The sequence below is a fragment of the Lissotriton vulgaris genome, chromosome 2_1, assembly GCF_964263255.1.
Source record: "Lissotriton vulgaris chromosome 2_1, aLisVul1.2, whole genome shotgun sequence".
Classification (NCBI taxonomy): domain Eukaryota; kingdom Metazoa; phylum Chordata; class Amphibia; order Caudata; family Salamandridae; genus Lissotriton; species Lissotriton vulgaris.
The window spans coordinates 1,869,038,946-1,869,048,114 of record NC_141687.1 but is presented as its reverse complement, the minus strand read 5'-3'; the positions used below and the strand labels follow the sequence as shown (position 1 = coordinate 1,869,048,114).

The 9,169-nt window shown below is 43.7% G+C and overlaps 2 non-coding genes across 2 annotated transcripts; both read left to right on the top strand.

Annotated features, from left to right (window-relative positions):
• Positions 1 to 1,802: 1,802 nt before the first annotated feature.
• LOC147733445 (small nucleolar RNA SNORD58) lies at positions 1,803 to 1,868 on the top strand. The gene has a single exon (XR_015308826.1). It is a non-coding gene; the product is annotated as a small nucleolar RNA SNORD58 (small nucleolar RNA).
• Positions 1,869 to 2,930: 1,062 nt separating this feature from the next.
• Positions 2,931 to 2,996, top strand: LOC147733444 (small nucleolar RNA SNORD58). The gene has a single exon (XR_015308827.1). It is a non-coding gene; the product is annotated as a small nucleolar RNA SNORD58 (small nucleolar RNA).
• Positions 2,997 to 9,169: the final 6,173 nt, after the last annotated feature.

Here is a 9,169-nt window from a genome sequence, read left to right as displayed (position 1 = left end):
TTCTATTGCTTTGCTGAGCGCGATCTTCAAAGGTTTTTCCCTGTCTGAGCAGGCGTGAACCGTGCAGGTAGGAGCGGTGGGGTAGGGAGGGCAGGGTGGTGGGGAAGTCAACAGACGATGACAAGGTAAACTTAAATTTAAAAAAACACAACGTACCTGCACTTGCCACATCGCAAAGTCGGTGATGCGCTAAGCGCAAGATAAGTGATTTTTAGGTCTCGGCTAGCGTAGGCTGCGCACATGCGCAGTCTCGCTGGCGAGATTTAATGAGTTAGAGTACGTTTCACTAGCGAGGTTAAGCCCTGCCCCTCTTTTCCATTGACTGGCGTCACCGATCAGGTGTTAGTGACATACTCTTTTCTCTTTTGAAGCAGTCCCACTTGGATGGCTTCCTTGACTTACTGCTGTGGTAAAAGGTTTCTTATCTCCTTTATGGGGCGAAACAGATGGCCCCATAAAGAAGATAAAAAACCTTTTACGCCCTTTTTTTCCCTATGGATGAGGGCTTGTTGTTTGCGGCCGATCGAGATATCGCGATATTTTTAAGTCGTTATGCCACTCCTGGCATGCTCAGCTTTCTCTTCCTGCGCGGCCTGAGGTGAGTGAAACATGGTATCCTCGGTGTGGCTCTACTGTGTAATAAGGCACTGGGCACAAATAGAGCAGCAGCGTGTGCCCCTCCTGGTATGTATACTGTCAGTTTTTTTGCCGCCTGGTAATTTTAATGGATTAACTGGACACTGGTTGCAAATGCCTTTCTATTTGAGGCTGATCGAGATCTCTCGATATTTTGAAGTCGTCATGCCGCTCTCGGCGTGCCCGCTTTCTCTCCCTGCGCAGCCTGAGGAGAGTGAGACATGGTATCCAGACCTGAGAGAAGGAGAGCTCTGCTTTCTCTTCCTGCCCGGCCTGAGGTGAGTGAGACATGGTATCCAGAGCGGAGAGAAGGAGACTAAGTTCAATCCGGGGGGGAATCTTCGCCATCCTGTTTTGAAATCCTTCAGTTTAGTGCTTGGAGAACAGGATCATTCTCCTAGACAGAACCCTCAATGTTACCAGCCCTGTTGTGTTTTGGATTCGTGGGACTTTGAAGTATAACCGGGCTATCAATGGCTGTCCGCATTGGAATGGCCTCGGTGTGGCTCTACTTTGTAATGAGGCACTGGGCACAAATAGAGCAGCAGCGTGTGTCCCTCCCGGTATGTATACTGTCCGTTTTACGCCGCCTGGTAATTTTAATGCATTACCTAGACACTGGTAGCAAATGCCTTTCTATTCATTCTCTGCCGAGATGACTCAAGGATTGCACCACCCTTTGTAAACGAAAGTAATTTGTAATAGTCCTGTTGTGACTGATTTGTATGTTAGACCACGTAATTAGGTTTAAGAAAGGCACAGTAACGCTTTGTATACACTTCGTGCATACGTGTCTGGATTGCTAAATGTTTGTACCGACTAGAGGTTTGGCAGCGATAATTAATGACACTGAGAGCCAGTGTATTTTTCTTTTGTAATTGCATTGGGATAGCTTAACAGGAAAGGATAGTTACGAGATTATCAAAACCATTGTTGTATGACCCACTCCAGTGACATCTTAAAAAATAATTTGACCATTTCTCTTTGAGTTTTGTTTGATAAATAGCAGCATACACTTTATCTGGAAATGATTTGTCGTATTCGTTGTCCCGGTTTTGAGAAAGATGTATAAGGCTACTAACTAGTTGCGGCACTCTTTCTTGACGTCATTTCACATGCGCCTTACTGTGTGTATTCAATGATGCGAAAATGGGTTGGACATGTTGCTGCGATGACGATGATCTTAAGACACCTTTGAATTGATTATAAAACTAATTTGATTTCTGAGCAGCGAAAAGTTTGAGGTGTAAACCTACTTAAAAGGACGCATTGTTGCATCGCATTTTTTTCATGCGTTTTCTTTCCTTCCACAGTTAATCTCTGAAAATGGTGCACTGTTTGCTCGACCCAGAACACCTGGCTAAATGTAGGTAAGATTCGCGTTTATGTCTCGTATTTGAAATTCAGTCATCTGTCGACGATTGAGCATTTATATTCATTGTAGGTGCTTGTGATGGTTTATTTCAGTTGGTCTAATGAGGCTATTTTACTTCTCAGATCAATACAATGAAGACGATTACGTGCTTTAAGAGAAGACGAATCTTAATGTGTTTTACATAGGATTAATATATTTTTTTTGTTTTTCAGCAGCATGCAAGGCACGGAGTTCCAACCTGCGGGTCAATTTCAAGGTACGCGTCCTTTAGACCACCAATCCTGCATCACTCACCTGATGCTTTCACCAAAGTTCAGTGCACCCTTGGATTCAATTCCAAGTTTCCCCAACCCTCTGCAGCGCAAACCTGTTGGCTGCCAGGTACTAATACTACATTATGAATCTGTCTAAGAGGATGGTGAGCAACTAAGGCAAAATGTGCATCTATAGTTAGTAGTGGTAAGTCTTGCATATGAAAAGCCTTCATTATTCCGACCAGCGCCCTTCAGGAAATGCTTTGAGTGTAGCTTGTTTGAAAGGGAAGCCAGTTGAAAAAACGTGTATGCATTTGTAAAATGTAACAATTTAATGCAAGCTATGATGCTACCATATTATATAATGATACATGTCAAACCAAGACTGGTGAAAATTGGCAGGTCTACAAATATTTTGCTAAGCTATTGCGCAATTGAAAATACTATTTCTCAGAGGCAATTTTTTAGTAGCTTTTATGTTTTTTACTCCTGCTAATTAAAAAAAAAACAATGGGCCACCTATGTAAAGTTTGTGTAAAACTGAGCATTGTATGAAGTTGGTGACCTGTTCATTCTCTGTAGAAAGAGTGAACCCACCCGGTGTCATTCAATTTGTGTTCTTGATATTTCACATTACTGTCAACTGTCACATTGAGTTTGTGTGGCTGTGATGATGACTTGCTAAGGACACCTTTGAGTTTTTCATGAAAATGCTTTGCATTCTGAGCAACTACTAATTATGCCTTGTGTACAATACTCTTCCTAATTATGTATTTCTAGAGTAAACATGCCCTTTTACATGTTTTTTTCTAGAACACCCATGAGACTGCTCAAGCCACCAAGGGTATGTATATCCGTAAAGCCACCAAATACCTGAAGGATGTCACTCTTCAGAAGCAATGTGTTCCTTTCCGTCGTTACAATGGTGGAGTTGGAAGATGTGCTCAGGTTAGATGGTTAAGAATTAAGTGGTTAACAGTACATGCTATTACTTGTGAATGTTGGCTGCGCTCTAAAACAGTACTCCAGGTTAATCTTTCATAAAATTGAGTCTTTGGATACACAACCTAGAATAAATGATCATTCAGTTCATGCAGATTTACAGGCACTTCACAGCTATTGTGTGTTTCATCCTATGGACTTTTTCAGGTTTCATCTTACCTTTATCTGAGAGACCCAGTAGACTACTTCTAACACAAGCAACAGTTCTCTACTATTGCTGCTTGTACATGTGACTTATTGGGCGATATAGAGGTAGGCCTTGCCATCCAAAAGTAATGTGGAATATGGTTACATCCAGGCCTTTAGAGACTACTCAATATGTTTTCTCCGTGACCATCTCAAACAAGCATTAAAAATGCAATAGGTCTTGCCTTTCATTAGGTTAAAGCCATTTGCTTTGCTATACAATACCATTAGCAAAGCAAATGGCTTTAACGTAATCAAAGGAGAGACCTATTGCATTTTCAATGCTTGTTTTTTATTTATTTAAGTTTACCTCGTCGTTGTCTGTCGACTTCTCCTTACCCCACCCCACCGCTCTTACCTGCACTGGCTGTGCCTGCGTCAGAGAACCGCCGCTAGTTGACCGCCAGTACTGGTGTTTCATTGTAAATCGGTGGGTGGAAGACCATTGCCCAGATGGCGTTGGGCTACTATTCACATGTATTGAGGACCGCTGTTGCGTTTGCAACGGTGGTTCGGCAGGAAGACAGCCAAAGTGGCAATCGGGCCCAAAGTCTAGTGTCTGCAAGTTTGGAAGTCATTCCAACCTTTTAGGTCTAGCTTGACAGCAGAGTTGTGGGTTGACCTAAAGTTACCAATTCTTTAAGTTAGACCTTCAGTGGTCTTCGGAATATATTTCTCACCCAACAAACCGCTATTGGCTCTTTGGTCTATAATGCACTACTTGTATTGTAGTGAATGAGAGACTATTTCACTTCCCAAAAGGTTTCTGAATAATCATGCATTAAATTCTTTATGTCATAAGTGCAATGTATATAAAACAAATTAACTGCTTTTTGGTTTGTTTGTTTATTTATTGCAGCAGGCCCTTTCGGTGTGTTTATTATGACTCAAAAAGCATGGATATTTGAGGTCCCAGAAGGAATACTCCTGATTAAAATGTTTCCAATGTGGGAGCAAATTAAAGGTAGAGCAGGTAATATGATCTGCAAGAGCTTCAGTGTATGCACACAGATTAGAAGGCTGGGAGAAAATGATGGGGAAATAGTGGATCACACCCAGTTTAAAAAACACTCCCAATGATCCGAATCCTGAAGTCATAACTTCCCAGTGCAACCTCTGGAAGTATTTGACTATGTGTGGATGCTTTTTGTGGAGGTAAAAAAGTCTATAAAAGGCTTAACTCACACAATGAGGAGGTGAAGGTTGTGAGTGGTGGAGGGTATAGGAGGTGGTAAACGGTTAGGTGATGCGGCTGATGGAGATGTGTGTAAATGTGTATAGAATGTATGTGGATATGTAAGATGTAGGAGGTGGTGGGAGGTGCAGGTAGTGCTGTAGGATGTTATGTTTAAATAGTGTGTTGAAGGTTGCACGACATAGTGTGAAGAAAGGCAGTTGTGTAGTGTTCCCTGTAAGTTGTACTGGGGTGGAGGGTATGTTTAAAAGTGTAAGTTGGTGGAGTACAGGGTAGTGTAATATTAATAATAATCATGGCACTTATAATGAGATTGTTTTGGTGTTTAGATGGGGTAGAGTGTTGATGGAGGTGTAGGGGACAGGGAATTGTGTAAATGTCATAGGGTTTGGATAGTAGTGTAGGTTTTCTGATCCTAGAGATAATGTTGTGATGTTGCCTATAGCTGCTGTTGGTTTTGGTTTAGGGTAGCATGCAGGTGTAAGGTCGTGGTGTGAGTACAGTGCTTAAGTGGTGATGTTAGAGTAACTGGCGTTGGTGAAAGCACACCCCTGTCCATAGGCCCAGCCGTTGTCCAGACTGCAGCCAACATGCAGGGCCCACCTCAGCCATCATGGAAAAGGATCAGAGTACCATGCATACATCATGATGCATTGCGGCACTGGGCACTCCTTTGTGCCACCAGAAAAATACTTGCTAACTGTAAAGTTCTGTCCATTATCACACGTATGCAATGAGAATGCAAATCGTGTACATCTAGGGCCACACAACGCAACTCCATGAAAGCTCATCCCCTCCACTAATAGCAATGAACCGACAGATCACTCTAGAGTGCCACTACACCACAGTTTAAAGGGACGAGTCTGGTCTTCTGTTTCCACCCCTCCCCTTTCCTGTGACTCACCAGTGTTTTTCTCTTAGATCTGCTCCAGCAGATTGCAACTTCCTCGTGATATTAATGCCACTATCAGCACTAGTTGAATCGCACCCAGTGCCCTGCAGACAAACACACACACGTCAGTTGCCCTCTTCTGTGGCAATCTGCCATTGACACGTGTCCAGGGCTCAAAGAGCAAGTTCAAGTCCTTGAAACGATTCTTGTCAACCACGTGCTATTGAGTGTTTAGTTTATCTTTCGGCATTGAAATCATGAGGGCCTGTTTACGATTCAAAAAAGGTATACTGAATCATCACACATTATTTTATTTTCATCTCACATATTCAGTTTATAAGAAAGCAATCGTCTTTTGTTATGTTTTTTCTGTGCAAGGGGTTTTCTTTATGTTCGAATCAGTATTCAGAATGAAAGCCAGCCCTATTAGCTTTGACAATGATTGTTCATAGTTCTTAGTGTAAAACTTGCAGCTTCAGAGTTCTTTGAGGTATTTGCAGCATAAAAAAATCTGAGAATACAAACCGTCGATGTAAACAGATTGAGTGTATTGCTTCAAAGGAAGCAGTGAGTGGGCAGGCCATGTCCTACCGTATGTAGTCTTCATATTCCCCAGGGTTATAGACATAAATAATGCAGCAGGTGAACTTGAATCAAGGCCTGGGGGTGTTAGTGGCTATCTGCACATCATGTATGACTGTCTTTTACTACTAAACCTGGATGAATTTGGTCCAGTGTTCTTGCTTCTACTAGAACCTATACAGCCCTTTCTACACCAGTAATTAAGCACAAGACATAAAAACCAAAAGGCCCCTATCAGCTAATGATATCCTCCCATCCTCTGTTGCATCACAAACTCCCATCATTCTTATGAGAGTAGGCCTATGGTTTTCCCTAGTTGTCTTTCCTTAAGAATGTTGAAGAAAACACTATCTCACTATTCCCACAAATTTGATATGGAACTAGGCTACCTGATAAAAGGTAGAAATCAAATATTTATATTGACTACACATATGGGGCATGATTCACAATGGCAACTTACACTTTTGAGTATGTTTACTACTTTTTACAGTTACCATCTCCTCCATTATAGAACAAAGGCCAGAATTGCTAACAACTTTTACCCCTTTTATCGAGGATCATGTGACTAAGCTAATTCAAGATGCTAAGTCGGTGCTCCGTCACACCTTTGCCCTACGCAGGTTCTTCATTTGGTAGCTAAAACCATATCAGTACTCCTTAAAACACTCCTAAATAAAATACTGGCCTCTGGATGCTTTCCCCTAGCATGGAAGAAGGCATCTATATTACCACTCCTTAAAAAAGTGTTACTTAATCCCCTGGAGGTCAAAAACGATGGGTCTAGTACACGGCTTCCACTCTCAGCAAAAAGTCTGGAAAACAGCCTAATTATGGATATCATGGCCTTTCTGGAATCCAAAAGCAATCTTGACCCAGCTCAACACGGTTTTAGACCAAACCATTCAACAGAATCAGCTCTTTTAGATGCACCTGAGGAAATCAGGGAAATCGCTATGGTTGGGTCGCAGATGGAATTTCTCTCAGTGCAGGTAAGTATTCTGCAGGCTTCCCGCAGGAAGAATATATGGGATCAGGCCTTAAAAAATGCCTTGCTGAGAAGCTGATTTTTCAAAACAGCGAAGAGATGGGCCGGCTACTATCCTTTAAAGTCAAGGATAGCACTAGTAATAATACCATTCAGCAAATTAGGAATGAAAAAGGGGATCTTGTGGCAGATCCTGCTGGCATCAGGGAGGGATTACAGCGGTTTTATCAGAATCTCCACTGAGAGGGCTTCATTACTGCCACTGAGGCTCTGCACCAGTTCATTGGAGGGCATTTCCATTATAAGCTGTGTCACGCTCAGAAGACTAGATTAGAAGAGACCGTAGCATTGTCCTAGGTAGAAACAGCGACCAGTTCCTTAGCCGAGGACAAGGGATCCAGTCCTGATGAAGTGCCGTAAGAAATCTATGCAGTCTTCTCACAGATCAATCAGCTGTCATCAGCTTGTTTTTTTATGCTTAGACAGCTGAAAAAGATCCTTCCTTTTATTCCTCATATTCTGAGGAAAACTGTGATAATTGCCACAATTCTGTCGAGAATTGATTATGGCAATGCTTTGTACCTAGGAGCCTGGGGTAAGACAACTGACCAAACTGCAATCCATCCAAAATGCGGCGGCCAGAGTCTTACTTAACCTACCGAAACACCATCCCACTTCATCTGCCTTTAAACAACTTCACTGGCTTCCGGTACGAAGGCGCATTGAGTTTAAGTCACTCTGCCTGGTTCACAAAGCTCTATCTGGTGGGGTGCCAGAGGATGTGCAGTCCTTGTTTCCCCAGTACACACCTGCACGTGAGTTAAGATCAGCCACGCTTGGGTTGGTCAAACTTCCCAAGATGAAGAAAGTAAGATGAAGAGGAAAACGTTTCTCCTTTCTTGCCTCTAAATTATGGAATTCAACTCCTATTCTTCTGAGAAAGGAATTGAACAGAAGGACGTTCCGCAGGGAAATTAAAACTTGGCTTTTTACTCAATAATAACCTATTATTGCGATGTAATCTGTTCAGTTTTTCCCTAGCGCCAGGACACCTCGGCAGCAGTGCGCTTTACAAATATTTTCATTCATTCATTCATTCATTCATATTCTGGCCCGGTCCTTCTGAATCGTTTTAATTCTTTTAATGTTCCGAGTCAGGTTCCGGGCTCTTGTGGAGAGACCAATATTGTCTTTTTTTTCTAAAAAAACAGAAGCATCCTACCCTTTGTGGTTCATACCGTCCAATTTCTTAACACCAATTCAAAAATCCAAAATCATGCCCTCTCTAATAATCTATCCAAAGTGATCCCCGGGCTGGTAGATTGAAAGCAGCATGGATTCATTGCTGGACGTGGCACAACCTAACATGTTAGTACCGCCATTACAGCTCTGGTGACCTCTGACCCTTCTCCAGGACCGATTCGCTCCCCTGCCGAACAGCACCACCAGTGCGCGTTCGCCCCGGCCGCTGCCGCCCCTGAACACAGGTTCGAATCTCCTGTGCCCTGCTCTCTCATTGTTGTGTTGCCTGTACTTCGTTTTTGTATTTTGCCCCATTCTTGCCTGTCTGTTTATTTTTGCATTTCTGGGACCGTTTTCCCTCAATTGCAGCCCTCTGCGACGCCCCCCTCCCCCAATTGCCTCCCGTGACCGCCAGGTTTTTCCCGCCACTGTCCACCGAGGCCACGCCCCCTCCCCGCCCAGCTCCCGCCTCCCAGCTGACCCTCCACACCTCATAAGCCGGCCACTGTCGGACGAAGGAGGTGACCTCTGACCCTTCTCCAGGGCAGAGTCACTCCTCTGCCGAACAGCACCACCAGTGCGCGTTTGCCCCCGCCGCTGCCGCCCCTGAACACAGGTTCGATTCTCCTGTGCCCTCCTCTCTCATTGTTGTGCTGCCTGTACTTCGTTTTGTATTTTGCCCCATTCTTGCCTGTCTGTTTATTTATGCATTTTTGGGACCGTTTTCCCTCCGTTGCGGCCCCCTGCGATGCCCCCCTTCCCCCTTGCCTTCCCTGACTGCCAGGTTTTTCCCGCCGCTGTCCCCCTAGGCCACGCCCCC